Genomic DNA, 12204 nt, shown 5'->3' on the forward strand with positions numbered 1-12204 from the left:
GTTATGTGTGTTTATTGAATTAGGAAAAGCCTGCCATTGGCCAGGGCAGCTTTGTTTTTGTACAGTTGAATCTGAAAAATTGCAAAATCTGCAAGTGTTCATATATTGACCATGTGTACACACAAAAAAAAGAGGGAGGGATATGTTAAATGTATAATTCAATAGACAGCTTTTACTGGAATTCTTGATGCGCAAGTTGCTTCACGGCGCCCCGCCGCGGTGGTCTAGTGGCTAAGGTACTCGGCTGCTGACCCGCAGGTCGCGGGTTCGATTCCCGGCTGCGGCGGCTGCATTTCCGATGGAGGCGGAAATATTGTAGGCCCGTGTGCTCAGATTTGGGTGCACGTTAAAGAACCCCAGGCGGTCAAAATTTCCGGAGCCCTACACTACGGCGTCTCTCATAATCATATGGTGGTTTTGGGACATTAAACCCCACAAATCAAGTTGCTTCACGGCACTGCTTGACAATGATGTAACAACCACATCTTCACGGCAATGTGCCCCCCCTTCCCCCTTTTTTTTTTCAATGTTGTATTTTTTACGGTGTTTCGTAGTTGGAGATGCAGGGGTGGGATGTACTCAACAGAATCAATGTAAATAGTGCCTCAAAGTCTTCATACGCAGCTGTGCTTACTCCTCAGGCACTGGAAGTCTAGTCTGCCTTGGTGCTAATGTTGGCCTTCTTTTCCACTATCATACTCTGCAGGGTTTTTGGGATGCTGCATGCAGTGGCGACATAAGGCATCTTTTCCCTACATTTCACTGTATTATTGCCAGCTTTGCTTTGCGTTAAAAAAATTTAGAAACAAATGACGAATCTGAGGCGTACTGAGGAAGAATAGAATAGCGGCAGTTTCAACTTGCTTTGCGTGGCACCCGCTTAGTCATGCCTCACACTTTCCCAAATGCACGAGGGAAAATCAACTCTCTTGGGGCGTTTCACGCTGCTGTTACATTCAATATATTGAGTGTTGCTGCTATTTTTGTTTGATGTAGCTATAGATTTTCTTGTGTATTGAGATTAAAACATTAGTGTGTTCGAACGAAGATGGTTCGATATAATGATTCGATTTACCAGATTTCAATATAGTCGGGTTGGACTTTGTAACAATTTTTTGATCATAGACCACACTCACTGGGATAGCTTAACCTGACTATATCGAACTCAGATAAATCGAATGACCAATTATATTGAACCATTTTTAATATTGCTATGCCTTGACATTTATGCGTAATAAAAACTATGCCTACATTAAACAAAAGTAGCCACAACATGATATATCGAATATAGAGCACTGCGAGACACCTTAATAACTTGGCTTTCCCGTCATAAGCAGTAGGCTTTTGCTCATGGAATGGGACTTTTCTGCATGCATTCGGGAGAATGAGTAGGTGGCTATATAGGAGAGTGCCACGCTTTGCAAGTAGGAACTACAATTCCTCATCATTGCCCCCATCGGCTCGCGTGCTTTGACTTCCACTCACTTTGTTAATGCAATGGGGATGTTTTCCACAAGGCAATAGTCAATGTAGTGTAATATAGAGAATAGTTTGATGTGGCTTCTGTCTGTGTCCGTGTGTAGACACACCAAGAAGCATGCTCAGTTCTATTGAAGAAGGCTCAACAATGGGGCCAAGGTGGACTAGAGGCTTCCTGTGTATGGAGATGTTGAAGCTGTGTTTACGCTGACACTACATTTCCTCACTAATCAAATGTCCTTGGATGTAACGTGTGCACCCAACTGCAAACACTCAAGAAAAAAAAAACTAAAAAGGCTTATTTCCGCGAAGCTGCCATCTTTGCAGTATCGTGTCAAAGTTCCGGCGAGCCAACATATGCACTGAAATAGAGCAAATTGTTTTAAAAGTTTATATCACAATGTACGATTATACAGATTCCATACCTGCGCCTATGTGCATCAAATAAAGTATACTGCACCATCCCGATATCAACGCACCAAACTACCAAAGTAATGGGTTTGGGGGCATCTATCGTTGGCGCGGGAAAACGTGTACTGCTTGTTCTTAAGGCCGCCAAAATCGCAACCATGTACCAAGAATTATTCCGCTGAAAAAACGGCAATTGCACGTGTCCCAATGCTTGGTGCTGATGCAGCTTCTATTTTGCACTCTGCTTAACGGCAAAATGTGCTCTTGACGCCAAGGCTAATTGGTAGCGTGGCAGCAATTCATCGGTGGACATAGTCCATTTCATAAACACTGCTTATAGCTCATTTCAAGAGTCGCACTGCACATATAAAATTGAAGCAATTTTCACTACTGCACACGTGTCACCAGAATGTCATACCTATTGTGCACATTTTAAAGATGCGTTAGACAGCTTTTTCTGCATTGATTAGCGTTAAATTATGGTGCCAGCACTTGTTTCTTGATTTTAATCGGTATAGTCACTGCTGTTTGTTCCCTCTTTTCCTGATGCTGAGTGGAACAAAACCTGGGAACACCATAGGAATGAATATAAGGAACAATGTTGAATTTTCCGTGCTTCGCTTCCATAGAAAAGCACTTGAACGGTGGGATTGACTCTTTTCTTCAAATATAATTTATCCATGAATCTTCATCAAGAAGAGCTTTTTCGTAATTCTTTGCACTAGCACATCCGTATTTGTAATTGCCATTCCGACAAATGCCTCTTGACCCTGCTCTTTAAAACTCGTGAGTGCTAGGGTCCCAATTTGAATTTTTCTCTTACCTTTTTGAAAATGCAATCTCATTAATAAATGTATGCCTCTAGGTTGGAGCAGCTGCAGTTATGTTTTTAAGTACGCAGTTGTGTGTAGCGGGCCCATCACTGATTGTCCCTATATGCCCTGGCGTCAGAAGGCTTACTGTGAAGCCGCAACACCGTGTTAGACATTCATCTCTCACTTTTTAGGGTCAATAATTAACTGTTAAACTGTATCTATGTCATTGCTTCATTTCTTTTTTTACGGGGGGGGGGGGGGGGGTGCAGTCGCTGGTGCAAGCTATCTCGAGGCATCATGAGATTGTTTGTAAACTTGCTTTGCTCTCAACTTCAGCATCTGGGGTGGTGATATTACCTTTAACCAGCGTTCTGTTGAATTACGCGAGATCGCGTAGAAAAGAACTCCTGGTTTTACTTCACATAAGAATACCATTTGTTAGTTTTGAATGCATGCAATACCAACAAATTGTATTGTTTGACATAGAAAAGATGTGATCCGCAAGGAGAGCTAGCAGCGATGTGATCATTTTGAAGGTCCGCGCACTTGCCTTCTGCACAAAACGTGCTGCACAAGATTCGTACGGCGACTTGGATGACTAAAGACCTTTGGAACACTTCTTGCACGCTGATGCGTATACAACACAAATGGCATGTACGAACGGACCTCCGAAATGGCATAATGGTGTTGCCGCCTTGCAGTTCAAGGCTCGGTGCATCCCAGAGTATGGCTGCTCCATGGAGAGTAGGACCTTTTTCAGTCTGTTCGTGGTGGTGCTCGCCTAAGTAGTGCGTGCGCCAGCGATTGTGACTGTACCCTTCAAGTCGAAGTTCACAAGGGCTACTCTAGCTAGACAACCGCCCACCTCTCCCTCTTATCATGCTCTTTGAAGATGGGTGGGGCATTCGTCTCTTAAAGTAGCAATATATGGCAGGCCAGGCACACGGGGTGATGTTATCTCATGCGCCCTCTGTGCTACAGAAATAGGTCTGCTCTTTTTATCACCGCTTTAGCAGTGTTCGTTGCCCCCGCTCGTGCGCTTTTACTCTCGTATCAATAGAGGCCGAATTTTCAAGCACTAAAAGGTCTGTATTAGACGCCAAAGACCGGCAGGTAAAACACCATTTTAGGCCTTCAAAATTATAAATATAGGCACAATAAGTTTCGACAAAAATTTAATCAATTTAAAACAAAGACATCTGAGTTCTGTATTTACAACAAGAAAAAAATATTGTCTAAGGTAGCACAATGGCAACGACGCTTGAACACAGGCATGCATTTCCCGCGTGATTCGCATATTACGGACTCATTTTATTTTCCAACATTGTGAGTCAAGTGTCCACTGTCCAAGCACCACTCTCCTGAGTCTCTTTCGTTTCGTCGTGGCTGGGAAAGGCAGTGCAGGAGCAAATAACCAGACCGCTGATACCTCGGAAGGGAAGATTGCCACGTCGAATCGCGTGGGATCAATTTCTCCCCTGTCGGTGTACACCTTAGAAGGCCCCCTCACTAGATTTGGGCATTTCGAGCTGACGCGTAATGGATGCACTGGACACTCGGGATCATGCCTGTTAAAATTCGCAACGCTGCAGGTCACGAAAAACACTCAATTCATACTGAATGCCACTTTTCCATCTCACGCGCGTGTGCCCCAAAATGGAGGGAGCGACGTACAGCAAGAAATGGTCCTGCTTTTACGTCTCTCCTTTACGTTGCCGTTAGTGCTCCGACGACTCTCACTGTAGGCTCTTCATCAGAACTTGGTCAAATGCTAGCCATATCTAGAAAAACAGACGAATAATGTCTCCTGATTATATTCTGCAGTTTAAAGGGTGCCTCTAAGAGTGTTGCACGTGACATTTTAGTTGGCGTGTGTAATTTGTGTGTTCCGTTGTGTAGCATGAATGAGGAGTACTTTGGTTTGGGCTAGCTGTTTCATATAATTTTGAAATGGAAGCGCAAGGACAAAGATTTGATACGACATTCTAAAATCTTAAACCAGTTTATTACCATTGCTCAAGGAGGACTCTTTTGGTACAATTACATTCGAATGCGAGTTTTACCATAAAATGCTAAACATAGCAGTTTTCACCGCAGTTTAATTCGACGCGATGATAGTAATTTCTATTCTAGTTCATTTTTCATATTGGTCCAGCTTTCATTTTTTGAGTAATGGCTTAGGACAAACCTTGCAGCTCTGTTCTGTATTTTTTCATGTTTGTCACGCTGAAGGATCTCATATGCCAAGGGATCTCATACGGCACCATTGTAGTCAGGCATAGGGCGAGTGTATGCTAAATACATAGTTTATTGTAAACACGCTGGTGCCTGTCTCGGGCTTCGCTGCATAAAGTTCAACGATTTTGCGGCCTTCGTCACCACTAAATCAACATGAGCATTCCACGAGTGGCCCTTCATGGTTTTTCATTCGTTCTCCACCTACCTGAGGCTGCACAGAAAAACCTGCTGTTCCTTTCCCGCCGCAACACCCAGGCTTTCAGGGCGGTTCTTCAGTTCTTTCTGGACACTCGACAGCGGTCTGTAGACGATCATTGCCACATCCTCGGTCATAAACGCCACTCTCATTTTTTCTTATCCCGTCTTTAATTCTCTCTCCTCATTCCCCTGCAGACGCTGAGATCTGCTTCCACTTAGGGATGCAGAAATAGCGTCTTTTACACTCCTCATGCTCCAATCGCTCGCAGCATGTCAGCTCTGTGGCATATGGTGGCCAGCGAAGCCATTTCACTACGGTTGGCAGTTTTGCAGAAGTTGCTAGAACTAGAACACTTCGTTGAACCCCGTAGTGTTAAGAAATATCAATGTTGCTTTTTTTTTTACATGAATAACGGGTTCAAGCCGCGCCCAAAAACGAAATTTGGGCTCAAATAGCGCTTCTATAGGCGCTGATTTGGGAAATATGCATTTGTAGGCATTTAGGCACGAACACCAAAACTAGGCATTTATAGGCGCTATAAAAACACTATAAAAGCCCTTCTTGACCTCTAATTCATGCTCATATACCAAAATGGCATGATAGGAATGCAAGGAACGAAATGGCCATTTGCCTGTAGTCCGGACTTTAGTTATCAATTTGGACATTACACAAAAACTGATAGCGACGGCAAAAGCCAATCTAGAATGTCCATATAATTGCTATCACAATAAAAAAATGTTTTGCCTTGGAGTCATCTGAGACAATTGCATAAGTTACCCTGCGAGCTTTTTTTTTTCTTTTTGCACTGCTTTGTGCAAGGCACTAAGGTATTTTCAGTGTAAAGACGGCATGCCCTAGCCATATACAAATTCGGTGCAAAAGAAAAACTGAAGTGTGTTAGGCATGTAGTCCACCCTTGAATGCACTGAGACTTTCGCGGAAGCTCCATCTCCATATTCGGGCAACCTGACACAGTGACAAATGATAGTCTGGAAGCACGATGAAAATGCTCTTGCTCCAGCACAGAGAGGCTTTAGAGGGAGGGAAGGGATTGATTGATACGTGGGGTTTAATGTCCCAAAACCACCATGTGATTATGAGAGACGCCGTAGTGGAGCGCTCCGTAAATTTCTACCACTTGGGGTTCTTTAACATGCACCCAAATCTGAGCACATGGTCCTACAGCAATTTTGGATGGAGGCCACCGCACCCGGAATTCGATCGCGGAACCTTCTAGTCAGCAGCCGAGTACCTTAGCCACTAGACCACCGCGGCGGGGCATGGGAGGGAAGGGAGTGTTCGAAGAAGTTTGCTTTATGAGGCTAGCCAACTGACATGTTACACCTAGCATATAATTGATTGTGAAGAGAAAGAACCTCTATCCTCAGAGTTGTCTCAGGGGAATGCATTTTGGACAGTGCGAGTCTTTAGCATTGAGGCATTGCTGTACATCGCAGCGTTTGTCTGCTGATAACCACATATAGATGTATTTATAATGTTATTTCATAATGTACATTTTTATTTAACCAGTGTTTCATTTACTTGCTAGGAAAATAATCGCTGAACAAGTTTGGGAATGATCAACTGCAAGAGTTCCTTATTTTCGCTAGAACACATTTGGTTTGCATCCATATTAACACATCAGCGAGTGAAATAGGAAGCGCTCCTAAGATAATTGGCTCCATGAGATTTGCAGTGAATCGAATTATATCTAGCTCTTCACAAGGGGGGCCCCAAAGTAATTATTCAGGTCCTTGAATCCGAATGCAACTTGCTTCTCCACTGTACTCCAGGATCTGAGGCTAGCTGCTCCAAAGTGCTCCACAATAAAAATTTTGCTGCTCCAAAAATAGCTCTAAATAGGAAGACCTCGGTAGCGTCACTAAATGTATCAACCTGATTTTCATTTTTTTGGCAAGCTCGATATATGCCGGTCCATCTGCAGAACCTCGCCACTTACTGAAGTATACCCAGGTATTACAGCAGCCACTTTTCGAGGCATTGTGCTGATGAAACTAGTGATTCAATCCAAATTGCTAGAAAAGAAGACAAATGGTTGTCTTTCAAATAAGCAACTTAAAAGAACATTACTCATGTATTAAGCAGTCTGCCTAGATTGCACATGAAAAGTGTTAAGGCTGTGCATACATGTTTTATCACTTCATGGTGTAGATGATATCAGTATAATCATTTGACAGCATAAAAGGGATATAGGTGCAGCACTCTACAAGACAGTGATGTATTACTGCTATTTCCATTTAATCTGTTCATGTCATATTCATTATGAACTCTCGCATCATAAGAGTGCCCCTGGGAAGCTAATTTGCCGATGCTACATATTGGAGGGTGTTTCTAGCTAACAGTGATTATAAGTATGCATGCAATTTGATGGTGGCACAATTTGAGCAATGCCCTATCTTTCCATCTTATCTAATCTGCACATTCCTTCACATATGCACCTAGTTTCAGCAATCCAAAGCAGTGAGGTTTGTTTCTGGATGTCCAATGTTGTAAATTTACATGAGGTGGAACTTTTATTCATATTTGTGGAACACATCAACCTCGCGAAATTTGTAATGCTGAGGCAAAGCTCCATTATTCCTTGCATTTACATCTTTCTTCATTCAATGCAGATGTGAAGGCTCATTCATTAGTGCAATCAATGATGAACAGCAGTGTGATGAATTTAAAAGGGGACAGGTTTCATGCTCAAGTGCATACTGTAGGCTGTGGCAGGTCAAGTGCATATTCTCTTCGGTGCCATATAGTCTTTGTGCTGAACATATTGGAATGGCAACTGGTGCCACAAATGTTTGCTGCGTGGCCTTCGCTGCTGAATACAACCCAACACGTTTCATGTTCCATGTTTTTCTTTGGTATTTAGCTAGTACTAATAAACATTAGTTTTGTTGTAGGAAATATTTCCTTTCCCCGCTCCAAGAAAAGCACAGTTTTGCCGTGATGTGATTGTAATGCAAAACATGCAATAGCCAACGATAAATTCACATAGCCAGCTCATGCATCAGATACAGTGCTGTGCAGGAATGCTGCCAAAACATTTCTTCCAACAAGGTTTTCAATAAATCCAGCAAGGCAGCTATTACCTCAATGCTGTTCATCCAGCAGCCATGTTCTTATGAAGCTAATTTGTTTGTCGGTTGGTTTATAGGGTTTAACATCCGAAAGAGAATCTAGCTGTGAGAGAGAATGTGGTGGAGGGCTTCGGATAATTTTGACCCCTGCCTGGCGTTTTTGATAGGTAGTGATACCACACAGCACATGGGACTGTAGAATTTTGCGTCCACCAAATTGCTACTATAGCCAGGATCGAATGGTCTTTCAGGTTGGTAGACGAGCACTGTAATCACCAGGCCATCATTGAAGCTATGAATGAAGGTGATGGAGATTATGGATGAATTTTGATTGATTGGTGAATGATTTCACCAACTTCCCTTCCTGTTCAGCTTTCAACCTCACTTCTACTTATGGCGGCACAGGACACCATGCAAATTGTTTCGAATGAGGAAGATAAGCAGCTGCCATGGCAGCGGCCATTGGGAGGCATGGTAAAGAAAGTTTGATGCCAAACTATGCAAAGACTTATCATGAGGTCTCAACTTTTGTCATAGTCCAACAGCGTGAATGTGTATACACAGCAACACTTTGGCTGGGTTTGTAAAAAACCATAGTATTCATAACAGGATGTTCTCCACCCCTGTAAACTTGTTTAGTGTTTAGTGTGCAATAACAGCAGTTGGCAAGGTGTGAACAAAACCTAGGAGGGGCTGAGAAGTCTCTTGATGGCCATCAACAAGATAAAAAAAAAGGTCATGTTCACAGTGGTGGTGATGTTTAAAAAAGCCCAGCTGTTCACGATACTATCAGGATAAACAAGAAGCCACATATTCGGCCTTGTTTGCTCTGCTAGTCCGAAAAAACTACTGTGGACACTAATTGAGTTCTCGAAACCTGAAGCGACCAGCCATAGGTTTGTCTAGAAATGTCACTTGGAGCTGGGCTCGAAGTGAAAGTGGAATAATGGGAACTCAATGATGACCCGTGGAACGAAACATGTAGCAGTATAGTATGGAATTCTCAATTTTAGGATCATTCAACTGCTGACAAAGCCAGACATCATGAGGACAAGTTTCACAGCCAAGACGTTCCACAAGTTAGGAGTGGTATCATATTCACTATTTTAGTGGTTGGTCTGACAAAAAAGTTTGTCAGCATAACCAAAACTGCCAAAGACTCATCTACACATTTGCTTGTAGAAGGTACATAGCGGGCAGCATTTGACGATGATGGTAACACAAGTGGAAAAAAGCATTTGCATTGTCTCTCGCCAGACTTGCAGGTGACATTTAAATAATGTTCTTGTGGCCCAAAGATTCAACAATCACCTGGCCATTCAGGTGCCGTCACAAAGTGTGGTCGGTAACATGGAGATGAAGCCGGAAATGTTAAATTAACCAGACACTAGTGAAGAGTTCGCTTTGTAATGTTTTCTCTACTGTTTTACGAGTATAACTTGCATATGAAACTACACATTTTCTTTTCAGTAGATTTGTGACAATCTTTTGACGACGCTGTAGCCATTGGCGTCGGTAGGTGAAGATGGACCACTTATTCAGAGGTGAAAGCTTGCTTATGGGGTGTTCAATGGGCCATACATGTAGAATACTCAACAAAGTCAGCTTAACGGTGGTGAAATCATGTAGGAATCATTGTATGTAGTGAGGCCTGAGGAAGCAAGGGGTGGCACTAATTTAATTTCGGTACGGCCAAATTCAGTCTGCTGACAAGGTAGCCAAAGAATTAATCATTTTTGTCGTGAAGTGGCACATTGCGAAGTTGTTGAAAATAATTGCACACAATATAATCACAAAACAGCAACTCCACAACAAAACATGTGCAGCTACGTTACATGGTACACCAAGCTTTGTCTCGCAATCAGTTGCTTGACAAATGACAAATGCTTGACAAATGGCCGCTCGATCCTGCTGGCACTCACAGGACTGTTGCTTCAATAGTAGACGAGCTCGACTTGCACGTGGAAACTGTGCTCAGGGGACGTATTATACAATGCAAACTCTGCCACAAATTTATAATTGAGCACCTCCAGTATGGAGGAGGTCTTTTTTTTTTTGTCCCCTATTGTTATGCCCGAAGCTGTGAAATACCATGATATAAAACGCTGCTTGCTTTGAATATCATATTTGCGGACACATAGGGATACAGCATTGTAAACCTGGTGCTTTATTGAAGCAAAGCACTTGAACCCACTCCAGTTAACGGCCTGTTGGCACCAGTCTGCTGGTACGAAAAGTAGCGCAACTGCAGTTCGAGTTGTTCGACCATTGTGAGCACGAATGACAGCTTTATTTAGATTTCAGAGGCTTGCTTGTGTATCGTCTATTGCTGATAGAGCGAACCTTTATTTTGTAGGCCATCAGAAGAGAGCAAACAACACGTGAATATGTGGTGCTCACTGCAAGATTCCTGCCAAAGTTTTAATTGTGCAATATAGCCCTTGAACTTAACAGCTGTTACATTTTACAGTGATACATTCCTTATCTCATTTGTTTTCAATAATTATATTTGGAGTGTAACGTCTGAAAACCGCGATATGATTATGAGAGACGCCATGTGGAGGGTCCCTGAAATTCGGACCATCTGGTAGCGTGCACTGACATCGCACAGTACACAAGCCTCTACCCATTTCACGTCCATCCAAATGCGACAGCCGCGGCTGGGACCGAACGCCCAACTTTCGGGTCAACAGCCGAGCACCTTAATCGTTACACCACCGTGGTGGACATTCGTTTTGACGCTGAAGCAGAGCTTATGCGCCTTGAACCGGCACTCATGTAATGCGAGTGCCCGCAGCATCGAGCGGTTGCTGCAGATTTGTCCAGTGGCTTATCGCAAAACAAAGCTTGCTGTACCATGCAACCTGGTTGTGCATTTGTTGTAGTAGAGTTTCTGTCTTGGGATTATATAGCAGACAATTATTGTTAACAGCTTATATTCAATTTTAAGCCCATAATGAAAGTATAGTCGCAAGGCTGCCTTGGTCGCATGCAACGTGTTACTACTTGTTAGCAACAAAAACAACGCCATGTTCTTTCATGCACAATAATAGATGAGTCAGTTTTTTAACTTCAATTAGAGCAATTTCTTTAAATAAATTAAGAATGGCCTTTCTGAAAAAAAATTTTCAAACCTTCGTGTTTTTGGTAAACCACTTTTCTTTCATCACAAATGTGAAGTAAAACGCAGGACGATAAAACCCCAGAAGGTATTTAACAAGCAAGTGAAAGCATCAAATTTTATATGTACAGAGCTTTAAGATTCCCAGTTTAAGTTGTTTGTAGCAATAAATTCCTGAAATGTATTTTGAGGGGTTTGACACGTTTGAGATTTTTCTACCTCAAAAGTTTTTCACAAGGTAAGAAAAATAATTAACTCAGAAGATTTTATATTACTTGTTTTTTGAGGGGAATAAATACTGTGATTAAGAAGCACTCCGTTTTTCACTTACATGTGCATGAAGTTTTGAAATGTGACCTCATCAGTCAAGCCCTCAACAACTTTGTTTCCGAAACGCAGGCGCGGGTTCGTTGAGTAGTTCAGTTTCGTATGTCGAAAGCACCATAAAACGTTTCGACTTTAGCTTACGAAACCTTCAGTGATTGGCTTCACATGTGAAAATTTGGCTGTGCAGCTGCCACTGCTGCACCACGACCACACTTTCAGGAACTGCATGTGGAGATAATCAGGAGAAGGTATTCGGGCTTACAGCTCTCATGACGACAAATCGCTGCATTACCATAGTAGTACAATTTTTAGTTTTTTCAGTAACACTCACTCACCACGTCTTGTGCTAGAGGACATGAGCAGATTTAATTTTTTCTTTTTGCAGTTTTTTATAAAATCTTTTATATTAAATATTCCTTTCAATATTCAATATTTTTTGGCCAGTATTTGTCACTATTTGATTCAAATTTTTTAAATGAAATATCACTATATTTGAACACCCACGTATATACCATTACAAAT

This window comes from Rhipicephalus microplus, chromosome X (genome assembly GCF_043290135.1).
Source record: "Rhipicephalus microplus isolate Deutch F79 chromosome X, USDA_Rmic, whole genome shotgun sequence".
Lineage (NCBI taxonomy): Eukaryota > Metazoa > Arthropoda > Arachnida > Ixodida > Ixodidae > Rhipicephalus > Rhipicephalus microplus.